The 22744-nt window shown below is 44.7% G+C and overlaps 1 long non-coding RNA gene across 2 annotated transcripts in view; it reads left to right on the top strand.

Annotated features, from left to right (window-relative positions):
* Positions 1-12423, top strand: part of LOC142491123 (uncharacterized) — a 62722-nt gene extending 50299 nt beyond the window's left edge. For both annotated transcript variants that reach the window (XR_012800289.1, XR_012800288.1), the window contains exons 3-5: positions 28-82; positions 2593-2647; positions 11592-12423. This is a non-coding gene — a long non-coding RNA (uncharacterized LOC142491123). The remainder of the gene's footprint in view (positions 1-27; positions 83-2592; positions 2648-11591) is intronic.
* The last annotated feature ends 10321 nt before the right edge of the window (positions 12424-22744 follow it).

The raw sequence follows: 22744 nt of genomic DNA, 5'->3' as shown, positions 1-22744 counted from the left end.
ATGTAATCAACATTTTTATGATTGCAGGTGGTTAGCTTGGTTGAGTTTTTGTGGACCAATCCTGTGCGCCCTATTGAGAGAGGTAAGTAATTTAGGTCATTGTCTAGGTCCTTCATTGTCCTTCATTGTCATTGTCTAGGTTTCATGATCTAATCCCACTACTCTTTTTTTTTTGAAGTGAAACTTCCTTAGTGGCACCTCATTCGTGATGGGGCAAAAAAAGTGCGTGTGACTGAGAGTGTGCGTGTGACTGAGAGTGTGCGTGTGACTGAGAGTGTGCGTGTGACTGAGAGTGTGCGTGTGACTGAGAGTGTGCGTGTGACTGAGAGTGTGCGTGTGACTGAGAGTGTGCGTGTGACTGAGAGTGTGCGTGTGACCGAGAGTGTGCGTGTGACTGAGCGTGTGACTATGCGTGTGCGTGTGACTGTGCGTGTGCGTCTGACTGTGAGTGTGACTGAGTGTGCGTCTGACTGTGAGTGTGACTGAGTGTGCGTGTGACTGAGTGTGACCGAGTGTGCGTGTGACTGTGAGTGTGACTGAGTGTACGTGTGACTGTGAGTGTGCATGTGAGTGTGACTGAGTGTGTGTGACTGAGTGTGCGTGTGACTGTGAGTGTGTGTGGGGGTCTGGGGGGGTCAGTGTGTGGGGGTCTGGGGGGTCAGTCAGTGTGTGTGGGGCTCTGGGGGGGTCAGTGTGTGTGGGGGTCTGTGGGGGTCAGGCACTGTGTTTGGGGGTCTGGGGGGGTCAGGCAGTGTGTGTGGGGGTCTGGGGGGGTCAGGCAGTGTGTGTGGGGGTCTGTCAGTGTGTGTGGGGGTCTGGGGGGTTCAGTCAGTGTGTGTGGGGGTCTGGGGGGTTCAGTCAGTGTGTGTGGGGGTCTGGGGTGGTCAGTCAGTGTGTGTGGGGGTCTGGGGGGGTCAGTCAGTGTGTGTGGGTGTCTGGGGGGGTCAGTCAGTGTGTGTGGGGGTCTGGGGGGGTCAGTCAGTGTGTGTGGGGGTCTGGGGGGGTCAGTCAGTGTGTGTGGGTCTCTGGGGGGTCAGTCAGTGTGTGTGGGGGTCTGGGGTGGTCAGTCAGTATGTGTGGGGGTCTGGGGTGGTCAGTCAGTATGTGTGGGGGTCTGGGGGGGGTCAGTCAGTATGTGTGGGGGTCTGGGGGGGGTCAGTCAGTGTGTGTGGGGGTCTGGGGGGGTCAGTCAGTGTGTGTGGGGGTCTGGGTGGGTCTGTCAGTGTGTGGTGGGGTCCGGGGGGGTCAGTCAGTGTGTGGGGGGGGTACGTCAGTGTGTGGGGGGGGTCCGGGGGGGTCCGTCAGTGTGTGGGGGGTCCGGGGGGGGTTCGCGCGGGTTGCGCCCGGATTTTTGTACCACCGCTTCCTGGGGGGCCCGCAAACGCCCGCGTCACTGGAGGGCTGAATGGCGCCGCTGCCAGCCGCTTCTGCGCATGCGCGGCATGGCAGCGGTAGTGGAAGTTAGGCGGGCCCATGTGTGGGCTGGGAGGGAGGTCCCATTCGGGTTAGGAAAGGGTGGGGGGGGGCTGTCCCGGTCGGGCGGTCTCTGCTGTCCCGGGCAGCAGACGGGGAACGGCAACACATGTCAACAGCCGTGGCAGCGGGCGGGGAACGGCGCCGCTGCCAACCGCTTCTGCGCATGCGTGGCTTTCCTCCAGTCCCCATGATTACTGAGCATGCGCGGCTTGGCAGCGGATGTGCGGGGGGAATGGCGGCCGTTAGGAGCGGCGCCGGCTGCTATCGCCACCGCCGCCGCATGTCATCAGCCATATAGGGGGAGCAGCGGCCGTTAGGAGCATCTGATTTGTGGAGCGGGTGTGATGTCAGTGTTGGGGTCGGGCTGAGCCAGAACACAGCCCGGCCTCAACTGCCAGCACTGACGTCACATCCGTTTCATTTCTGTCTCCACAATCCATTTTTGCCCCAGTTCGAATGAGGTGCCACTAAGGAAGTTTCACTTCAAAAATAGACAATAAACACAGTGAAATATAAAAAAGAACATAATGAGAACACGACATATGGAATCAAGAAAATGAACATAAATCAAATAGAAAATATATAATCATTATAAAAGGCTGACAAAGATGTATATAAAGGTTGTAAAAAATTAAAAAAATGTTACCAAGATGTTACAAAAAATGTTTGAGCTCCCAATCAATATTAATACCTAAAGGACCTAGTTACATAGTTATATAGTAGATGAGGTTGAAAAAAGACTTCCGTCCATCAAGTTCAACCTATGCTAAATTTAGACAACAGATACTTTATCCTATATCTATACTTATTGATCCAGAGGAAGGCAAACAAAAAAACCCATTAAGGGGAAAGATTAATTCCTTCCTGACTCCAAGAATTGGCAATCGGATTAATCCCTGGATCAACATCCTTCCCATGTATACTTATTTGGTATATCACTGTATACCTTTCCCATCTAAAAAGATGTCCAACCTCCCTGAGTTTGGACGAAACGTGTGAGTAGTCCTGAAAAAGTTATATTGGATGTTCTTTATAGGTCACTTTCTTACATTTCCCGTAGGTTTCCAATAGTTTCACTTTGTCAGTAAAATGTAATCAACATTTTTATGATTGCAGGTGGTTAGCTTGGTTAAGTTTTTGTGGACCAATCCTGTGCGCCCTATTGAGAGAGGTAAGTAATTTAGGTCATTGTCTAGGTCCTTCATTGTCCTTCATTGTCATTGTCTAGGTTTCATGACCTAATCCCACTACTCTTTTTTTTTTGAAGTGAAACTTCCTTAGTGGCACCTCATTCGTGATGGGGCAAAAAAAGTGCGTGTGACTGAGAGTGTGCGTGTGACTGAGAGTGTGCGTGTGACTGAGAGTGTGCGTGTGACTGAGAGTGTGCGTGTGACTGAGAGTGTGCGTGTGACTGAGAGTGTGCGTGTGACTGAGAGTGTGCGTGTGACTGAGAGTGTGCGTGTGACCGAGAGTGTGCGTGTGACTGAGCGTGTGACTATGCGTGTGCGTGTGACTGTGCGTGTGCGTCTGACTGTGAGTGTGACTGAGTGTACGTGTGACTGTGAGTGTGCATGTGAGTGTGACTGAGTGTGTGTGACTGAGTGTGCGTGTGACTGTGAGTGTGTGTGGGGGTCTGGGGGGGTCAGTGTGTGGGGGTCTGGGGGGTCAGTCAGTGTGTGTGGGGCTCTGGGGGGGTCAGTGTGTGTGGGGGTCTGTGGGGGTCAGGCACTGTGTTTGGGGGTCTGGGGGGGTCAGGCAGTGTGTGTGGGGGTCTGGGGGGGTCAGGCAGTGTGTGTGGGGGTCTGTCAGTGTGTGTGGGGGTCTGGGGGGTTCAGTTAGTGTGTGTGGGGGTCTGGGGGGTTCAGTCAGTGTGTGTGGGGGTCTGGGGTGGTCAGTCAGTGTGTGTGGGGGTCTGGGGGGGTCAGTCAGTGTGTGTGGGTGTCTGGGGGGGTCAGTCAGTGTGTGTGGGGGTCTGGGGGGGTCAGTCAGTGTGTGTGGGGGTCTGGGGGGGTCAGTCAGTGTGTGTGGGTCTCTGGGGGGTCAGTCAGTGTGTGTGGGGGTCTGGGGTGGTCAGTCAGTATGTGTGGGGGTCTGGGGTGGTCAGTCAGTATGTGTGGGGGTCTGGGGGGGGTCAGTCAGTATGTGTGGGGGTCTGGGGGGGGTCAGTCAGTGTGTGTGGGGGTCTGGGGGGGTCAGTCAGTGTGTGTGGGGGTCTGGGTGGTTCTGTCAGTGTGTGGTGGGGTCCGGGGGGGTCAGTCAGTGTGTGGGGGGGGTACGTCAGTGTGTGGGGGGGGTCCGGGGGGGTCCGTCAGTGTGTGGGGGGTCCGGGGGGGGTTCGCGCGGGTTGCGCCCGGATTTTTGTACCACCGCTTCCTGGGGGGCCCGCAAACGCCCGCGTCACTGGAGGGCTGAATGGCGCCGCTGCCAGCCGCTTCTGCGCATGCGCGGCATGGCAGCGGTAGTGGAAGTTAGGCGGGCCCATGTGTGGGCTGGGAGGGAGGTCCCATTCGGGTTAGGAAAGGGTGGGGGGGGGCTGTCCCGGTCGGGCGGTCTCTGCTGTCCCGGGCAGCAGACGGGGAACGGCAACACATGTCAACAGCCGTGGCAGCGGGCGGGGAACAGCGCCGCTGCCAACCGCTTCTGCGCATGCGTGGCTTTCCTCCAGTCCCCATGATTACTGAGCATGCGCGGCTTGGCAGCGGATGTGCGGGGGGAATGGCGGCCGTTAGGAGCGGCGCCAGCGGCTATCGCCACCGCCGCCGCATGTCATCAGCCATATAGGGGGAGCAGCGGCCGTTAGGAGCATCTGATTTGTGGAGCGGGTGTGATGTCAGTGTTGGGGTCGGGCTGAGCCAGAACACAGCCCGGCCTCAACTGCCAGCACTGACGTCACATCCGTTTCATTTCTGTCTCCACAATCCATTTTTGCCCCAGTTCGAATGAGGTGCCACTAAGGAAGTTTCACTTCAAAAATAGACAATAAACACAGTGAAATATAAAAAAGAACATAATGAGAACACGACATATGGAATCAAGAAAATGAACATAAATCAAATAGAAAATATATAATCATTATAAAAGGCTGACAAAGATGTATATAAAGGTTGTAAAAAATTAAAAAAATGTTACCAAGATGTTACAAAAAATGTTTGAGCTCCCAATCAATATTAATACCTAAAGGACCTAGTTACATAGTTATATAGTAGATGAGGTTGAAAAAAGACTTCCGTCCATCAAGTTCAACCTATGCTAAATTTAGACAACAGATACTTTATCCTATATCTATACTTATTGATCCAGAGGAAGGCAAACAAAAAAACCCATTAAGGGGAAAGATTAATTCCTTCCTGACTCCAAGAATTGGCAATCGGATTAATCCCTGGATCAACATCCTTCCCATGTATACTTATTTGGTATATCACTGTATACCTTTCCCATCTAAAAAGATGTCCAACCTTTTTTTGAACAAATCTATTGTATCTGCCATCACAGTCTCCATGGATAATAAATTCCACATTTTAACTGCCCTTACTGTAAATAACCCTTTCCTTTGTTGCTGGTGAATTTTCCTTTCCTCCAACCTTTAGGGATGGCCCGAGTCCTTTGTACTGCCCGTGGGATGAATAGTTCTTTTGAAAGCTCCTTGTATTGTCCCTGAATATATTTGTATATAGTTATCATATCCCCTCTTAGACGCCTCTTTTCTAATGTAATAAATCTAATTTAGCTAGCCTCTCCTCATAAGTTAGAATGCCCATCCCCTTTTTTAATTTGGTGGCTCTTCTCTGCACTCTCTCTAGTTCCATAATGTCTTTTCTTAGGATTGGTGCCCAAAATTGTACACCATATTCAAGGTGTGGTCTTACTAATGCTTTGTAAAGGGGCATAATTATGTTTACTTCCCTTCCATCCATTGCCCGTTTGATGCAAGATAAGATCTTGTTTGCCTTTGCAGCTACTGCATGACATTGGGCACTATTGCTAAGCCTGCTGTCTACATGCACTCCTAAATCCTTCTCCATCAAGGATTCCCACAATATATCTCCATTTAATTTGTAAGTCGCCTTTTTATTCTTGCATCCAAAATGCATAACCTTACATTTATCTGTATTAAACCTCATCTGCTATTTACCTGCCCACGTTTCCAGTCTCTCCAAGTCCTTCTGAAGAGAATTTACATCCTGCTCTGATTCTATTACCTTACACAATTTAGTATCATCAGCAAAGATGGAGACTTTGCACTCGATCCCAACCTCAAGGTCATTAATAAACAAGTTAAAAAGCAGGGGTCCCAGTACCGATCCCTGAGGTACTCCACTCACGACTTTAGCCCAACCTGAAAAAGTTCCATTTATGACAACCCTCTGTTGTCTGTCCTTTAACCAGTTTTCAATCCAGGTGCATATATTATTACTGAGTCCAACTTTCTTTATTTTGTACACCAACCTCTTGTGTGAAACCGTATCAAAAGCCTTTGCAAAATCTAAGTAGACCACATCAACGGCATTACCCTGGTCTAGATTCCTACTTACCTCCTCAAAGAAACAAATAAGGTTAGTTTGGCAAGATCTATCCTTCATAAATCCATGCTGACTATTACTAATAATTTTATTTTCCATTAGGTATTCCTGAATATTATCCCATATTAAACCTTCAAGTAGTTTCCCTACTATTGAAGTCAGGCTTACAGGTTTGTAATTTCCCGGTTGTGATCTAGCTCCCTTTTTAAATATAGGCACCACATCTGCTTTACGCCAATCTTGTGGTACTGATCCTGTGGAAATGGAGTCCTTGAATATTAAATATAATGGTTTTGCTATTACTAAGCTTAACTCCTTGAGAACTCTTGGATGTATGCCATCGGGGCCAGGTGCCTTATTAACTTTAATTTGTTCAAGTCGCTTATGAACTTCTTCCTCAGTTAACCAATTGTTCATTAATATGGAGGTTGTGGCTTCCTCCTGCGGCACTACTATTGAACTTGATTCTTCCCTGGTAAACACAGAGGCAAAGAATTTGTTTAATATCTCAGCTTTTTCCTTATCTCCAATAATCTGCCTACCCATCTCACACTGAAAGGGTCCTATATTTTCTTTTCTCATTTTTTTGTTATTAAGGTACTTAAAGAATTTTTTAGGGTTGACCTTACTTTCTATTGCAATTCTTTTTTCATTATCCATTTTTGCTAATTTGATTGCCCTTTTGCAATTTTTGTTACATTCCTTATAATTCTGATACGATGCCTCTGTCCCTTCTGACTTAAAGAATCTAAACTCCTTCCTCTTCTTGTCCATTTCCTCCCCTACCTGTTTATTTAGCCACATTGGTTTTGACTTATTTCTTTTATACTTATTACCCAAGGGTATACACTGATAAGTGTGCTTTTCTAACAATGTTTTAAAGACTGCCCATTTATCTTCTACATTTTTCCCTGCAAAAACATTATCCCATTGTATTACTACTAGATTAGACCTCAGTTTATTAAAATGTGCCTTTCCAAAGTTGAAGGTCTTTGTTGAACCCAAGTAATCTGTTTTTTGATAATTTATTTCAAATGAGACCATGTTATGATCACTGTTACCCAAGTGTTCCAGGACTTGAATATTTGTTATTACTTCTACATTGTTTGATATGACCAAATCCAGGACTGCCCCTCTCCTGGTTGGTTCCTCAATAATTTGGGGCGCATAATTGTCTTTAAGCACCCCCAAAAACCTGTTTCCTTTTGTTGTAACGCTAATCTCATTGCCCCAGTCTATGTCTGGATAATTAAAATCCCCCATTATGCAAACATGACCCTGTTTTGATGCCTTCTCCATTTGCAAAAGTATTTTAGCTTCCTCAATCTCACAGATATTTGGTGGTTAATAGCATATTCCCACAAACATTTTCTTTATACTTTTACCTCCGCTGCTAATTTCTATCCACAAAGTCTCTACATTTTCATCATTCCATTCATAGACATCATCCCTTATAATAGGTTTTAGATCCGGTTTAACATATAGACATACTCCACCTCCCCTTCTATTTGTTCGATCCTTCCGAAAAAGAGAATAACCCTCTAAATTAACTGTCCAGTCATGAGTTTCATCCCACCATGTTTCAGTAATGCCTATGATATCATACTGCTCCCTTGCAGCTATTAATTAAAGCTCCCCCATTTTATCTGTCAGGCTTCTTGCATTAGCAAGCATGCATTTCAGGTTTTTTTCAGCCTGTACTATTATCTTATCTGCTCCTTCCTTTCTGCGCCCACTTGGTTTAGTCTTTAGAAGTTTTCTAGTATTATCTGTATTTACTATGGGTGTCTCACTGCTTGTCAAACTTGCACTTGCCCCCATTCTACCTCCATACCACCTTGTATCCTCATCTATTCCATTTAGTTCATCATCTGTTTCATTCCTCTCCCCCCTCCATCCTAGTTTAAAATCTCCTCCAACCTTTTTAGCATTCTCCCCCCTAGCACAGAAGATCCCTCTTCATTGAGGTGCAATCCGTCCCTAGAATATAGATGGCACCTCTCAGAAAAGGAGTCCCAGTGCTCTAAAAACCCAAACCCCTCCTTCCTGCACCACTTTCTTAGCCATGCATTAACCTCCCTGATCTCTGACTGTCTCCCTGCGGTAGCGCATGGCACTGGTAGTATTTCAGAAAATACTACCTTGGAGGTCCTTGCCTTAAGCTTTTGGCCTAGATCCCTGTAATCATTTTTTAGGATCCTCCATCTTTCTCTAACTTTGTCATTGGTACCAACGTGTACCAAGACCGCCGGGTCAATCCCAGCCCCCCCCAACAATCTGTCTACCCGATCTGCAATGTGCCTAACCCGAGCACCCGGGAGACAACAAACTGTTCAGTTCATGCGGTCCTGGCAACAGATTGCCCTATCTACCTTCCTAATATTGGTGTCCCCTACCACCACAATCTTTCTTTGTATCTGAGCATCCTGAGTCCCCACTGTGCTGGAGGAACTATTCCCCTGGCTGCTAGAGGAATTGGTCTCCCCAGCCTTGCCATTTCTGCCCCAACATTCCCAATATCTTCACTCAACATGGCAAATCTATTGGGATGTGTCAGCTCAGAAACAACCTGCCTCTCCCTATTGCCCCTGCTTCCCCTTCTAACTGTCACCCAGCTACCTACCTGCTCTTCACTAACAGCAACCAAGCTACCTACCTGCTCCTCACTAACAGCGCCACCATCTGCACCACTAGTCGAAGCAAGGGCCTGCTCAGTGAGCTCTAATTCCCTTTCAAGATTGCCAATGTCCCTCAATATTGCAAGTTGCCTCTTCAGATCAGCAATCTTTGACTCTAAAGAGACCACCCGCTCACACTTTTCACAGCGGTATGCTCCTTGGAACAGCTGCTCCAAGTGCACATACATGTGGCAAGATTTGCATTGAGTGACATTTTCAATCCTGCTCATTATAGCAACTATGAAGTTTAGAAGTACTAACAGTAAACTGTACTTCAATAACTATACCTTGTTTAACAGCTTTCTTGTTCAAACTGTTTCTGGTTCTAACTGCACACACTTTAAACAACCAGCACTTTAAATCAACCACACATATCAGTCAGTACACGCAAGCCCAGTATTCGTTAGAAGCCTCTGTTTAAATAGGGACACCCACCAGGTGTGTTAGGTTATCAATTAACTAACCCCACCAACTGCAGGTGTGTTAGGCCAGCCAATTAACCAACCACACCCACTCTGCCTCAGGCAGGAGAAAGGAAAAAAAAGTTACAGGCTTCAAATTACAGCACACTTTCAAAATAGATTAACCCACTGCACAGTCCCAAAAAACACCCACCCCTGCTAGTATACCCAGTACTTCCCTTTCCTTCTGGTTCTAACTGCACACACTTTAAACAACCAGCCCTTGAAATCAACCACACATATCAGTCAGTACACGCAAGCTGTTCAACACCAGATAATGTTAAATTCTTGATACCACCCTGTAGACAGATGGAAAAATGTCTGGGTGAGATATATCACTTTTTTTTCATAACACGGCCATGCTCCATCATCCTCTTTTTAAGAGGCCTAATGGTCCACCCAACTTAACCCATACCAAAAGGTATACTGTACAGTATAGCTAGAATTGCAGTTCATAAAAGTTTGGATAGGCTGCTCAATTTTTGGTTTGTCCACAGGGTGGTATCAAGAATTTAACATTTTCTGGTGTTGAACATGTTCATGTCCCCCCTTGAGGAGGGGACCGATTGGGCATGGTGAATAAACGGGAAATGTTTTGGATTTTTATTTTAGATACACTAGATGCTTTAGGTATTAATATTGATTAAAGCTCAATTTTTTTTGTAACATCTTGCTACATTATATGTTTATAAATGTATAGCGATGATATTACAATTCTAGTGGTGCAATTTAATTCTCATGTAATTGGTGCATATCAAAACCAGGAGCAGTAAATAGAATACACTGTATAACTTAAATCTAGGTACCAAAGTTTTATATAGGTGGGGAAAAAAGTAGGACATTTTGAGTAAATAAGCATGAAAATGTACAAAAAAAATAAAAAGATCACATATTGTAGTTAAACAGCAACAATGACAACAAGTTTAAATATTGTCTGAGGTGTGGTGGCTCAATGTGCCTCGGATTTTGGACGTTCTGGAAGGCGTATCTTGAAAATTAAGAAAATCCTCTCTCTGCAGAGGGCTATAGAGAGTATATAAATATATATATATATATATATATATATATATTTAAGTCTATATCCAGCTCAACCCCATTATAAAGCGATCCGTTACAACGCGAATCCGCTTATAACGCGATGCAAGCGTGGCTCCCAATTTTTATATTTATGTATACTTGACAACACGATTATTGGTATTCTAAGTACTTTATTGTACAATGCATACAATTGTACATTATGTCTAACGCGATCCGCTTATAGCGCGATTCTTTGGACCCCAAGCACAGTGTTATAAGGGGGTTGAGCTGTATTTACTGTATGCTTATTATATATGGATTGGGTCTCGTATTATGGTGATTTATACTGTTTAAAAATTATCTATAATTTGTTTAAATATTTGATTATAGGTTGATATGTTACATGATTATCTAGATTCTTTATTTTTAGATCTAATTTAAAATATTTACATAATCTAATATAGGCATATACTTTTTATAATATCTATTGATGGTCTATATATGTTTATTTTATGATATTCACCTTATAATCATGTATCTATTGATATACTAAAATAGGAGAAAGGAAGAGGCACACAAATTGTAGTGGAATCAAATGATTTCAAATGTATTAATGCATCAGAGCTAACCTATAAAAGGCCACGTAACATCAGGGATAGAGTGGCCAAAGCTGATTTATTGAAAACTGCACATCAAACATTTCTGACAAAACCCCAATTTGGTACTTTTCCTTGCAGGAGCTGTATCCATTGTAATGGAATAATAAGGGGTGAGCACTTTTGTCACCCCCATACGGGGAGAAAATTTAAAACCAATGGTTTTTACACATGTCTAAGTTCTTACATTGTATACCTTCTGAAATGCCCCTGTGGGATGTTGTATGTGGGGAAAACAATTAATTCACTGAAAGAACGTATAACTCAACATAAGAGTAACATCAGGAACCCATTATCAGACACATCAGTGGCAAGACACTTTCGAGAAAAAGGACATAATATCTCGCAGCTTAGGTATCAAGTGATTGATCATGTGAAACCCCTCCGCCGAGGAGGGGATAGAGAGAGAATTATTTTACAAAAAGAGGCTAAGTGGACCCATACACTGGATACGGTTGCCCCTAGGGGTATGAATGAAAGATTGGAGCTTCACTGGTTCCTATAATTATGGGCCAGCCTCCTAAGTAGACCCACTTTTTTGCGGATGGCCAATACGGGGTTATGATCCCCAATAAAGACCAGGACTGCTAAGGGTCTCCTAACTCACTTACCACTGCCTTGTACCTTTTTAACACTCCAAGGTTACCCTAACTATTGTGTACTAAAATGAATTTTTATTTCACGAGGGTTGTCTATCCTGCCACAAAGATTGTCTGAAGAACATATGCAGTATATGTACATACAATGGCAAAATGTTCTAACAACGTTTCATTCTATTTACAGCTATCTGTCAATTATATGGACTTCTTTCTCACAAAGGACTGTCAGCAATTGATTACATTGGACACAGCAATAGAATGCTACATTGATGCATTATGGCACTATTAATTGCTTCACCTTATGCTTCCAGAAATAAGCCCTGCTACATTATCAGTTAGTAAAATGTCTCTGTTTATGTATTTGTTTGTTATTTCCCCCCTTTGGTGCCTGTTGCCCTAGCAACATGACGTCATTATGTTTTTGCGTCGTGACGTCACACCACGTGACGCCGTCAGTCACTGTGGGCAGTCATCTTAGGGTTGGCTCCAGGACTCTCCACTCTCTCACTCCTACTGTGGGCCGTCTCTGGGCTGAATGACGTCATCACGTTGTGACGTCGCGTGCGTCATGACGCGACGCCGCGTGGTGACGTCAGACGTCGGGGGCGTGCACAATTAGGCTGTGAGATTGGATGCAGCCCTGCACTTTTGGTTTTGACTGGGGAAGGTAATTATTTGACCTTTGGGGGTATATATAGATGTGCTAATGTGTTATCACTTTAAAACCACTGTTAGCTCTGATGCATTAATACATTTGAAATAATTTGATTCCACTACAATTTGTGTGCCTCTTTCTTTCTCCTATTTTGCTATTACTTTGGATCCAGCTTTGGGACGCCAGGATCAACGGAAGGTGAGCACCAAATATAAACACCTTGAGAAATTATTTCTTTAAACAGTGGTGTGCACTTATTATCTCTTTTGTATATCTATTGATATACTGAATGTTCGTTCTTGTTAGGGTTTATTTCAGTTTTTATTTTCTTTACACTGGTTTTTGTTTGGTTTTAACATTCTGGTATTGCATCTATCTGTACTATTTTATGTATTACAGTGTAGTTGCTCTGCTATATTGATGTCTTGATATTGATACTTTATATATTCCATTGTTTGTCAATGTGATGATTTTGTTGCTTAATAAGTAGGCATCATTTTAAATATATTATTCACCAAACTCTGTTGTAATGGTCAGCTGTTTGACTTTGGTCTTACCCAATAGGTGTTTGTTTCCTACATCTGTGTGATAATGTTTGCATAATTAACTCAATTATCTTTAGGGTGCGTTTTTCCTTACTGACCTTTACTTAAGCAGTGTTTAGAGGAGAATGTGTTACTCTTTGATAAAGCGCCTCCACGGCGGGAAACGCGTCAGAGTATTTTTAATGTGTGTCCTTATTTTTAATAAATAGTTTATTTTAACTTTTTTGGCCTCCAGCCCTTACCTTCATTTGCTGAGCTCTTCTCTCCACCAATTCTATTAACTCCAAGATGGCTGACTAACTTGGATTGATGTCCCCAGCATAGAACCTCTTTGTAGAAGTGTGGGGGACATAGAGTCTTGAAGGAGGTACCGGTGCTTGAGCAGGGACTTCCGACTGGGCTAGAAGAATCTTATATAACAGAAGAGATGATACCGAGGAGGTGATGCAGGCAGGGGGAACAACGGGGCCTTTATGGGTCTCGATTTTCTCTTCGGTAGAGAATTGTCTGGACAAGGCGTCAGCCTTAGTATTCTTCAAGCCTGGATGAAAGGAGATTATAAAACTGGACTGGGTGAAGAACAGAGCCCATCTGACCTGACGTGTCCAAAATCTCTTAGCTCCTTCTATATATTACAGATTTTTGTGGCCAGTGAGAATTGTGATCGGTGAACTAGTTCCTTCCAAAAGATGACACCATTCTTTGAGTGCTATGTTGATGGTGAGGAGCTCTTGGCTCCCGATGTTATAGTTTCTCTCCGCATCGGAAAAAATCTTAGAAAAGAAGGCGCAGGGGTGTAATCTTTCTTGAAAGTCTTCACATTAAGAGAGAACTTCTCCTGCCCCCACATTGGAGGTGTCAGCCTCAAGGACAAAAGGCCTGGCTGGGTTTTAATGAATCCGGATAGGTGTCAACAGAAATGCTGTTTTGAGTTTCTGGAAGGCTGCTAGGGCTTTGGAAGTCCATTTGGGGGAACCGTTCCTTTTTTGGTCAGCATTGTGATAGGAGCGACCACACGGAAACATTTTGGATAAAGTACCTGTAGTAGTTAGTTGTTTCGGCTGGAGGTCTATAGGTAAAGGTCATTCAAGGACTGTTGCCAACTTAATTGGGCCCATTTTCAGGTAATTGGAGGAGATTGGTATATTAAAAACTACTCTCAGCTCCAAGAATAGCAATAATGGGAACTCTCAAAGCTAGGCAAGGAGACCTAAAATAATGTCCATATATGATATCGTGAATTGTATAGTGTGGATCTACATCGGTAGCATAGCAGGTAAAAAACTGTAGGTGGATGATATCGCGGTATGATGATAGACAAAGGAAAAAACTGGAGGGGAAAGAGAACTGTAAGAGAACTGGTGGGGAAAATGAAGCAAACAGTAAATAATACCTCTACTTCCCCACCCCACTGCGTCGTTCTCGGTCCTCACTTCTGCATCCCCTTGTTCCAGAGGTATAATAGTAAATACCTGAGTCCTTTAATTGTAGCCGTGGAGATCCTGAGTGCTGGAGCCGAAGTGGTGACTGGGGCTTCAAACCGTCCGGGATGACTCTTGGCTAGTTCTCAATCTCCCGCTGCACATGGAGGTGCCCATCTTCCGTCTGCGTTCTCCCGTGATGCGACGCGAAAATGCAGAGTACTTGCACTACGGATGTGCGTCACTCCAATCGTCGGATAATAGAGGTAAGTATAGGATTGGTTGAACAGCAGGATCCAAAAGATAAGCACCGATCAACTCACCAGGTGTTGGAAAAATAAAAAAAGTTTATTCTTATGGGGGGATACAGGGGGTGGGTGGGTTGTGTTTTAGTGGGTGGGTAGTACAGTACATATTGTAATGTAATCTGCTACAGTACTGTGCCTTAACACCTTCATTGCCTTAGCGGGCATTGCATGGCCGCTAAGGTAATGAAGCTGCTTACATTTTTATTTATTGTGTGTGTGAGCAGGGGTTCTCCTGAGCTGAACAAAGTTTTTTTCAGCCTCGGGGACCCCCTACTTTCCGAGATACAGGCCCCGGTATGGGGTGCCGGTATCCCTCTGCTTTGTTTACATTCCATGTGGATATTTTAACATGGAGGAGATACCGGCACCCCATACCGGTTACATGCCTGTAACTTGGGAAGTAGGGTGTCCCCGAGGCTGAAATCAACTTTGTTCAGCTCAAGAGACCCCGTGCTCATGCACACTATGAATACAAATAAAATGTAAGCAGCTTCATTACCTTAGCAGCTATCCGCTAAGGTAATGATTTTTATGGGGACGGGGATGATTGATACTATTGTGAGGGAGCAGGGGGTCTCCTGAGTTGAACAAAGTTGATTTAAACCTCGGGGATCCTCTACTTCACAAGATACAGGCCCCGGTATGGGGTGCCGGTATCCCCTCTGCTTTGTTTAGATCCCACGGTCATGTGACCCACAGGATTTTAACATGGGGATACCGGCACCCCATAACAGGGCCTGTATCTCGGGAAGTAGGGTGTCCCCGGACCTGAAATCAATGCGGTTCAGCTCCAGAGACCCCCTGCTACATTACTGTAATGTTAGAATTATAATAAAGCCCCCGCGATCGCCTGTGAGAGGCGCGCAGTTAGAGTGACTGATTCAGCCTATCTCTTACTGCGCATCTATTACATAAAGGCAGATCCCGGTAGGATTCACACAGCAGGGACCCCTGCTGTCTTCTCCGGCGGGCTATTAGTCTACAACTGACCATCTGGGGTCCCAGGTATGTGTTCGAATAATGGCCGCTGCATCTGTAGAGGTGGTTGTCTCGAAGCCTTTGTAGCAGTTGCCTGACCTGTGTCCAGTGTTTGACAACAGAGTTGGAGAATATAAGTATATCGTCAAGGTAGACTATGACAAAGAGATCCAGGAGGTCATGAAAGATTTTGTTAATAACGTCTTGAAATACCTCAGGAGTCTTGCATAAGCCAAAGGGCATAATTTGATATCCGTAATTGCCATCTCATGAATTGAAGTCAGTCTTCCACTCATCACCTTCCCGAATGCGGATGAGATTGTAAGCCCTGCATAGGTTCAATTTAGTAAAAATGGTTCCACCTTGCAGATGCTCATAGAGTTCAGAAATCAGAGGAAGCAGGTTTTTATGGTGAGTTTGTTCAGACCCTGATAATCAATACATGGCCTTAGGGAGACATCTTTCTTCACAACAAAAAATAATTAATCTCCAGCAGAAGAACTTGACTTGCTGATAAATCCCGTTTGAATATTCTCCTGGATATACTCGTGCATAGCCTTGGTTTCAAGCTCAGAAAGGGAATAGGTATGGCCATTGTAAGGCACAGATCCTGGCAGGAAATCGATGGGACAGTCGTACGGCCTGTGTGGGGGTAATACTTCTGCCTGTTTTTTATCAAAGACATCGATGTAGTCCAGAGAGGGGCTATGGAGCCATGAGCCAGAACTGTCGGGAGCGTGATGAATCTCCAATATGGGATAAGGAACTTGGGGGCAGATCCCAGTGTCGGACTTTAACCCATGCCATTACCTGACCACTGACCCAGTCAATACTGGGGTTATGTTGCTGCAAACATGGAAAGCCCAGTAAGATTTAGGAGTGGATAACATCAAAGATGATCGTTTTCTTGTGAAGGATACCCACAGCGATGAGCAGTGGGACTGTCACCTGAGTAATAGTAATATAGTAATAGGAACAAGAGGTCTCCCATCAATGGCGATTACTGCCAACAGAGTTCCTTTGCGACATGGGGAATGGCATGAGATGCTGCGTAGGCTTCGTCAATTAAGTTGCTGGCAGCGCCAGAGCCCACAAATGCCTGTGTGTGCATGGAAGAAATTCTCCATGATATTTTGACAGGAATCTATAACTGTTAATGGGATCTTAGAAGTGGAATAGCAGAAACACATTGAGAGAAATCCTCCACACTCTCTAGGCACTGGAGTTTTCCCCGACTTAGCAGGGTGCTTCTGGGCGAAGTAGATATGAAATCAGGGTTAATACACACAGCTAATCTAGCCAACTCACCTTTTAGCCTGTGCACAAGGTACCTTCAATGAGTTAAGATTAACCCCTTACTCAATTGTAATCACATTTATACGCTTTCACCACCCAAGATATTTATGCAAATAAAAGATGTAAAATTAATTTGCCAGGGTCTCAGGTCCCTGGTTATGATAGAAAAACTATGCACTTAACAGAAAAAAATCTGTTGTAGCAAAATGTGTCCAAAAATGTAAACTCTCTCCAGAGCGTGCAATCAGTTCATTCAGCGCCCAAAGCATCACTTATTAAATGTTTAATATATATATAAAAATACAGTGCTTAGATTGCAGAAAAATGATTACAAGAACATACAATTACAATAAATGCATAGTTACATACTTTAGATGAGTTTGAAAAAAGACATATGTCCATCAAGTTCAGCATATGCTAAATGTATACAACAGATACTTTATCCTATAGCTGTACTTACAGTATATTGATCCAGAGGAAGGCAAACAAAAAACCCGAGTGAAATATCATCCAATGATATCTCATAAGGGGAAAAATAAATTCCTTCTTGACTCCAAAAATTGGCAATCAGATTACTTCCTGGATAAACATCCTTCCCATGTTTACTTATTATGTATTTCCCTGTATACCTTTCCTTTCTAAAAAGATGTCCAACCTTTCTTTGAACAGATCTATTGTATCTGCCATCACAGTCTCCATGGGTAATGAATTCCACATTGTAACTGCCCTTATTGTTAAGAACCCTTTCCTTTGTTGCTGGTGAAATCTCCAACCTTAAGGGATGACCCTGTGTCCTTTGTACTGACCTTGGGATGAATAGTTCTTTTGAAATGCAGAACAATTTCTCAAAATAAAAGGATAAAACAGAAGACTGTATACATTACCATATTACATAGGTTTTCTAACAGAGAGGTCACTGGCGCAGAAGTAGAATCGTGTTTGGTCCAAACACACCTCTGTTTAAATCTGTTTTTCATAATTTGTGCTTAGACTTATATCCTATTTTTTCCCCCATTGAAACAACATAAACCCACCTGGTCATAACTCAGCTGCGAGATTGACAGTTTTAAGACAGAGTAAAAAAAACTCCCACAAAACGACGTTTAAACTAATACCTCAGTATATAAATTTACTCAGAACTTTCCTTCTGTAATACTTACATACACGTGAGCTACATCAATAGATTTAGGTGGTCACTGATCATGACCGTCTTACCCCTCAATTTGAGCAACAAATGGATATCTGTCCCTATACCTCTTAACCATGCAGTGGTGGTCTTGTTACCTGCCACTCTGTGACACGATTACAGATTTGTATCTCTCAGTTGGTACAGTAGATGAAATCACATGATATTCTCATTTTTAATAGTCCTTCAATGTGGGCATAACCTGTGGGTCACCTTTCTCTGGAATATACCAGTAATTATTCATAAACTGTGACTTTGCTTTAAGGCTGGTAGAGTCATCTCTGTTTAGTGTTTAGTGTTTAGGACTTTCTAACTAACACGTGTCACTTTCAGTGGGCTATTGATGATACCCACATTAAGTTCTGTTTGAAGTCCAGCACAGACCCATGACAAGCCTGGACCTGTCATAAACCCAATATATTGTATTTTTAAACCCAAATTGTAGCACAATTAACCCCTGAAGCACCGGATGGATTAAAATACATAATATCTCATGATATTATCCTGACAGTGACAATGTATGATAAGGACAGCCCCTCTCTCCGGCTTGATTTTACTGCCATCTCCTATATAATGGTAAAAAAAACCTATATACTCACATATATTTAACTGGATCACGTTAACCTGTCCTGGTTGAGTTTTTCAGAAATATGAGAGGTTGACTCTTAGTGAAACCTGGTCATGAAATTCGAAAAACTATGCAATTTGTTTGTGGGTGAATATCACAAAAAAGTTTGCAGACCTTTTTCCCCTTTGTGAAAATCTTGTAACAGAATGTGCCGAGACCAAAGTCAGACACCTCCTCTCATCTCTACTCCATATGGCTGTAGAATAGTATTTTTATGCATAGGGTGACGGGTCTCCTATAAGTGTTTAATTGAAGGTTGTGTTCTATGTGCAGCAAAACGAAACCAATGACAGTGATATGTTAAATAGCCGAAAATCCTACAATGGATGCCATAAAAAAAGTGTGTGTTTTTAAAGCAGAAGTCCAAGCTGTCATTTTTTAAATATAATTTAATTTCTTCCTTTTAATATGTGCATCAATACAATCCACACAATGATAAGTAATTAGCTAAGTTGCCGATCGATCCATTCTCCTGTGATTGCTCGGCAAAGATTCAGCTCAGGGTACACTAAATGGCTGTCAGTGCAGCAGAAGAGGACCAAAGATGCAAAGTTCTGTGGGAAAGATCATGTGATCAAGGCAGTCACTAGATACAATTGGTGCACTTAGAGAGAGGGCAGGGCTCAAAAAGGGGTGCACCAGAGCCTGTTTCAGAAGAGGCAGGAGATATGACTTTGTAAATGGTTGCTATAGAAAAAAACCATGCTGGTTACACGATAATACATTAAAAATATAATTCACAGTTGTTTTAAAAAATGATTTCAAAGTTTATCACTGAAATGTTTGTAAACATAGAAACCTTATAGAAGCAATCTGTACTGCTCGTTTCTTTTATACACACAGATTTTTGAGGACCTTGTTTAAACAAGGAACTGAACTGCTGCACTCCAAACGATGAGGATCCTGCGGTTCCTGAGAAATTAGTTGGGTTGTTTTATTTTATACACGATCGTAATCCGAGTGCCCCTCAGCTGAACCATGCCATTTGTAGCTCTAATGATACCCTTTCTCCCGGTTCTCAAAATATTTACCTTTTTATGTGCCGGCATTTCTGGTCCTTTTTAGGAAATCTGTAAAACTGCTACCCAAGTCTCCTTACCACAGGTCTATAGGAAGTCGCCATTTGATCAGAGTATGACCTGGCAACCTCCTATTGGATGGCCCCGGTGGTCATCTTTTAATTCACTTTAATTTTAGAGGCACATAAATAGGTACATATCTCAGGACTAAGGGGGTCCACAAAGCTAGGAAGAGTGTGGTCCAGCTCTGTGGGACATTTGGTTCTGATTATTCCCATGGATAAAGGAATTCCAAAAATGAGGGGGCCGCTATCTTAAAAGAACTCATGTGTGTCTGAATTTTTAAGGTATAAATTATCTAACTTGAAATTATCATTGTTTTTAGTTCAATTTGGTCTATTGTGGTTTAGCACTTTCACAAACCTGATCTCAAACATTTACAACAAATATTTTTGTATAGCAATCGCTTTTAATTTTTATTTGCTTTCTCATCTCAATGATTACAGTACCTCACACTAATCGCCTACATTTACTTTTGAACAGAGCACTTTCTCTTTGGTCCTTGGTGTAAGACACAGAGCTACTAAATGGAAATAAGTCTGCAACCATGTGTGTACTGTCTTCTTTACATTAAATACAAATATGGAAAGTGTGACGGTTCAGGGGATTCCTTCCCCTTCTTATGCTCCTGACATCACCCTCTCTGTCCCTTCCCCTGCCAACCTCCCTTTGCTTACCCACTCCGGTCCCGCTCCGGCAACCTCTGACGCCGTTCCCTTGCCTCAGTGCGCGCCCCGCAAGTCTCGCGCACCCGCACGTTCCCCGAGCCCCTGCGTGACACTCCCCGCTCTCAGGCCCCCTCAGTGTCCGCTTCCATTCCCTCACCTCTGGTGGCTATCCCCTCCGTTACTCCATTCCCCTCCGTTCCTCCGTTCCCCTCCGCAGGTGTGTCCGCGGCGCGGCGCTCCGCACGTCTCGTGGCGCAGCCTGTGCGCGCGCACTCTCAGTTTACAGAGGGCGCGTGCACACGCTCCTTTTCTAAAGCCTGTCAGCCTCTGAACTCCTCCTCCCATGCCCTCCATTCTCTGCTGACTCCCCTGTCTCCTCCTCTTCTCCTCCTGACCTATCCCTGCTGTCTCCCACTTCTCCCTCTGCTCCTCCTCTCTCTCCTATTGGTGTTCCCTCCTTTATAATCCCTGTCTGTCCTCTCTATCATTGCTCTGCATAGTTTCTGTTATCCTTGTATGTGCAGTTCTATGCTTTGCTCTCTCTGTGTTCCAGCCTGTACCTGCTCCTGCTTATCTTTGGATTCCCCTGGTTTTGACCCCTGCTTGTCCTAGACTACCCTGCTCTCTGTTACCCTTGAACCTTGCTACGAACTCTACTTTGCTGACCTCTGGAACCCTTGGACTTGGCTTACGAACTTGACTACTCTGCTTTCTGGATCCCTGGACTTTGGCGCACAGACACTACCATTCTTCGTTATACCACCAAGACGTTGCAAGTATACTAACTATTTTCCAACAGGCCCAGCAATGCCATACCACACTCAGGGCTTGCCCCCACTGCTGTGGGTGTGTGGTAATACCGTTCCCACCTCAGTATTGGGGTTTTGCCAGGTCTGCGGGCATACAGGCGTGACATTATGCAGAGCCCAACAAACGCAGACCACCCTGAGGTGGGTACAGGTATTTCAATAGAGGCCTTACAATTTGTGAGCAACCAGCTGTCCACAGTCTCCCAGCAATTGGCTAGAATCTCCCTTCCGGAGACCCCCATGGCTCCAGCACCCTCGGTTGCCACAACCTATGCCAGCTCTGGACCCTGTATTCCTTCACCTAATCGCTATGATGGGGACCTCCTCGCCTTCCGCGGTTTCTTAAACCAATGCGAGGTGCAATTCGAGATGTCCCCCTCCCTGTTTCCCACTGGCCGTTCTAAGGTAGCGTACATCTACGCATTGCTCACCGGAGACGCCCTCGTCTGAGCTTCCCCCCTCTGGGAACGTAAAAGCGAATTAACGCAAGATTACCCTTTATTCAGACGCGAGTTTCAACAAGTGCTTGATACTCCTGCATGGCGCGAGACAGCCGCATTCTCTCTCTTCCATATTTCACAGGCCTGAAGATCTGCAACCAAATACGCCATTGAGTTCCGCACTCTTGCCGCTGAGACCCAATGGAATGATGAGGCACTCGCCACCGCATACTGGCACGGACTCTCAGATACCTTGAAAGATGATCTTGCTACTCATGTCCGGCCTTCGTCCCTGGAGGAGTTGATTACCTTGAGCGTACGCATGGATCAGCGTACTCAGGAGCGACGCCACAAGAGGCACTGTTTTCGCTCTCTCTCTTCCTCTGTTGTCTCTTACAGGTCGCCTACAGCACCTCTCCTGGCACTAGAGGCTCCGGAGCCGATGCAAGTCGGCAGTCAGCAACTTTGGGCCACGGAAAGAACACAACGCTGTCTGAATAGACTCTGTTTCTACTGTGCTTCTCCGGAACATCGTCTCCAGAATTGTCCCCTGAAACCGGGAAATGGGCACACCCAGTAAAGGTAGAGGGGCTTCTACTGGGTACTGTCTCTCCTTGCCTCTCTCTCCCCGAAACTCTCCCAAAGAAGTTTTTCCTTCCTGCCACTCTGGAGGGTCCTAACCTTTTCCTGCAGGTAAAAGCTTTCATCGATTCTGGATCTGGTGGTAATTTCCTAGACCAGAACTTCGCTACAGAGAATCAAATTCCTATGGTCAGAAGGAAAACTCCCATTGGTCTCGAGGCCATCGACGGCCGACCACTCCAGCCAGCGTTTATCATTTGGGAGTCTATTCCTCTCACACTGACCTTGGCCGACGGTCATAAGGAGGTAATAATCTTCGATATTTTTCAATCTCCTAATGTCCAACTTATTTTAGGATTACCTTGGCTTCAACTGTACAATCCGCGCATTGATTGGTCCAGTACCCTGCCCATCCAGTGGCCTTCGTCCACGGATTCTGCTCCTGCAGTGTCTCCTGTTGCAGTGCTTGCCGGCCTGGATTCCGTTCCTTCTAATCTATCGATCCTGCCAACCGTGTATCATGAGTACTTGGATGTGTTCAACAAGGTACAAGCTGAGGTTCTGCCTCCCCATCGCCCGTACGATTGTCCTATCGATTTGATTCCTGGGACCATCCTGCCTAAGTCTAAGTCATACCCTCAACCCGTTCCGGAAACCGAGGCCATGACGTCCTACATTCAAGAAAATTTAGAAAAAGGATTCATCCGCAACTCTACCTCCCCTGCTTGGTCTGGCTTCTTCT

The sequence above is a fragment of the Ascaphus truei genome, chromosome 3 (genome assembly GCF_040206685.1).
Source record: "Ascaphus truei isolate aAscTru1 chromosome 3, aAscTru1.hap1, whole genome shotgun sequence".
NCBI classification, from domain to species: Eukaryota; Metazoa; Chordata; class Amphibia; order Anura; family Ascaphidae; genus Ascaphus; species Ascaphus truei.
Note: the sequence above shows the minus strand (reverse complement) of the source record. Positions and strands in the feature narration are given on the sequence as shown.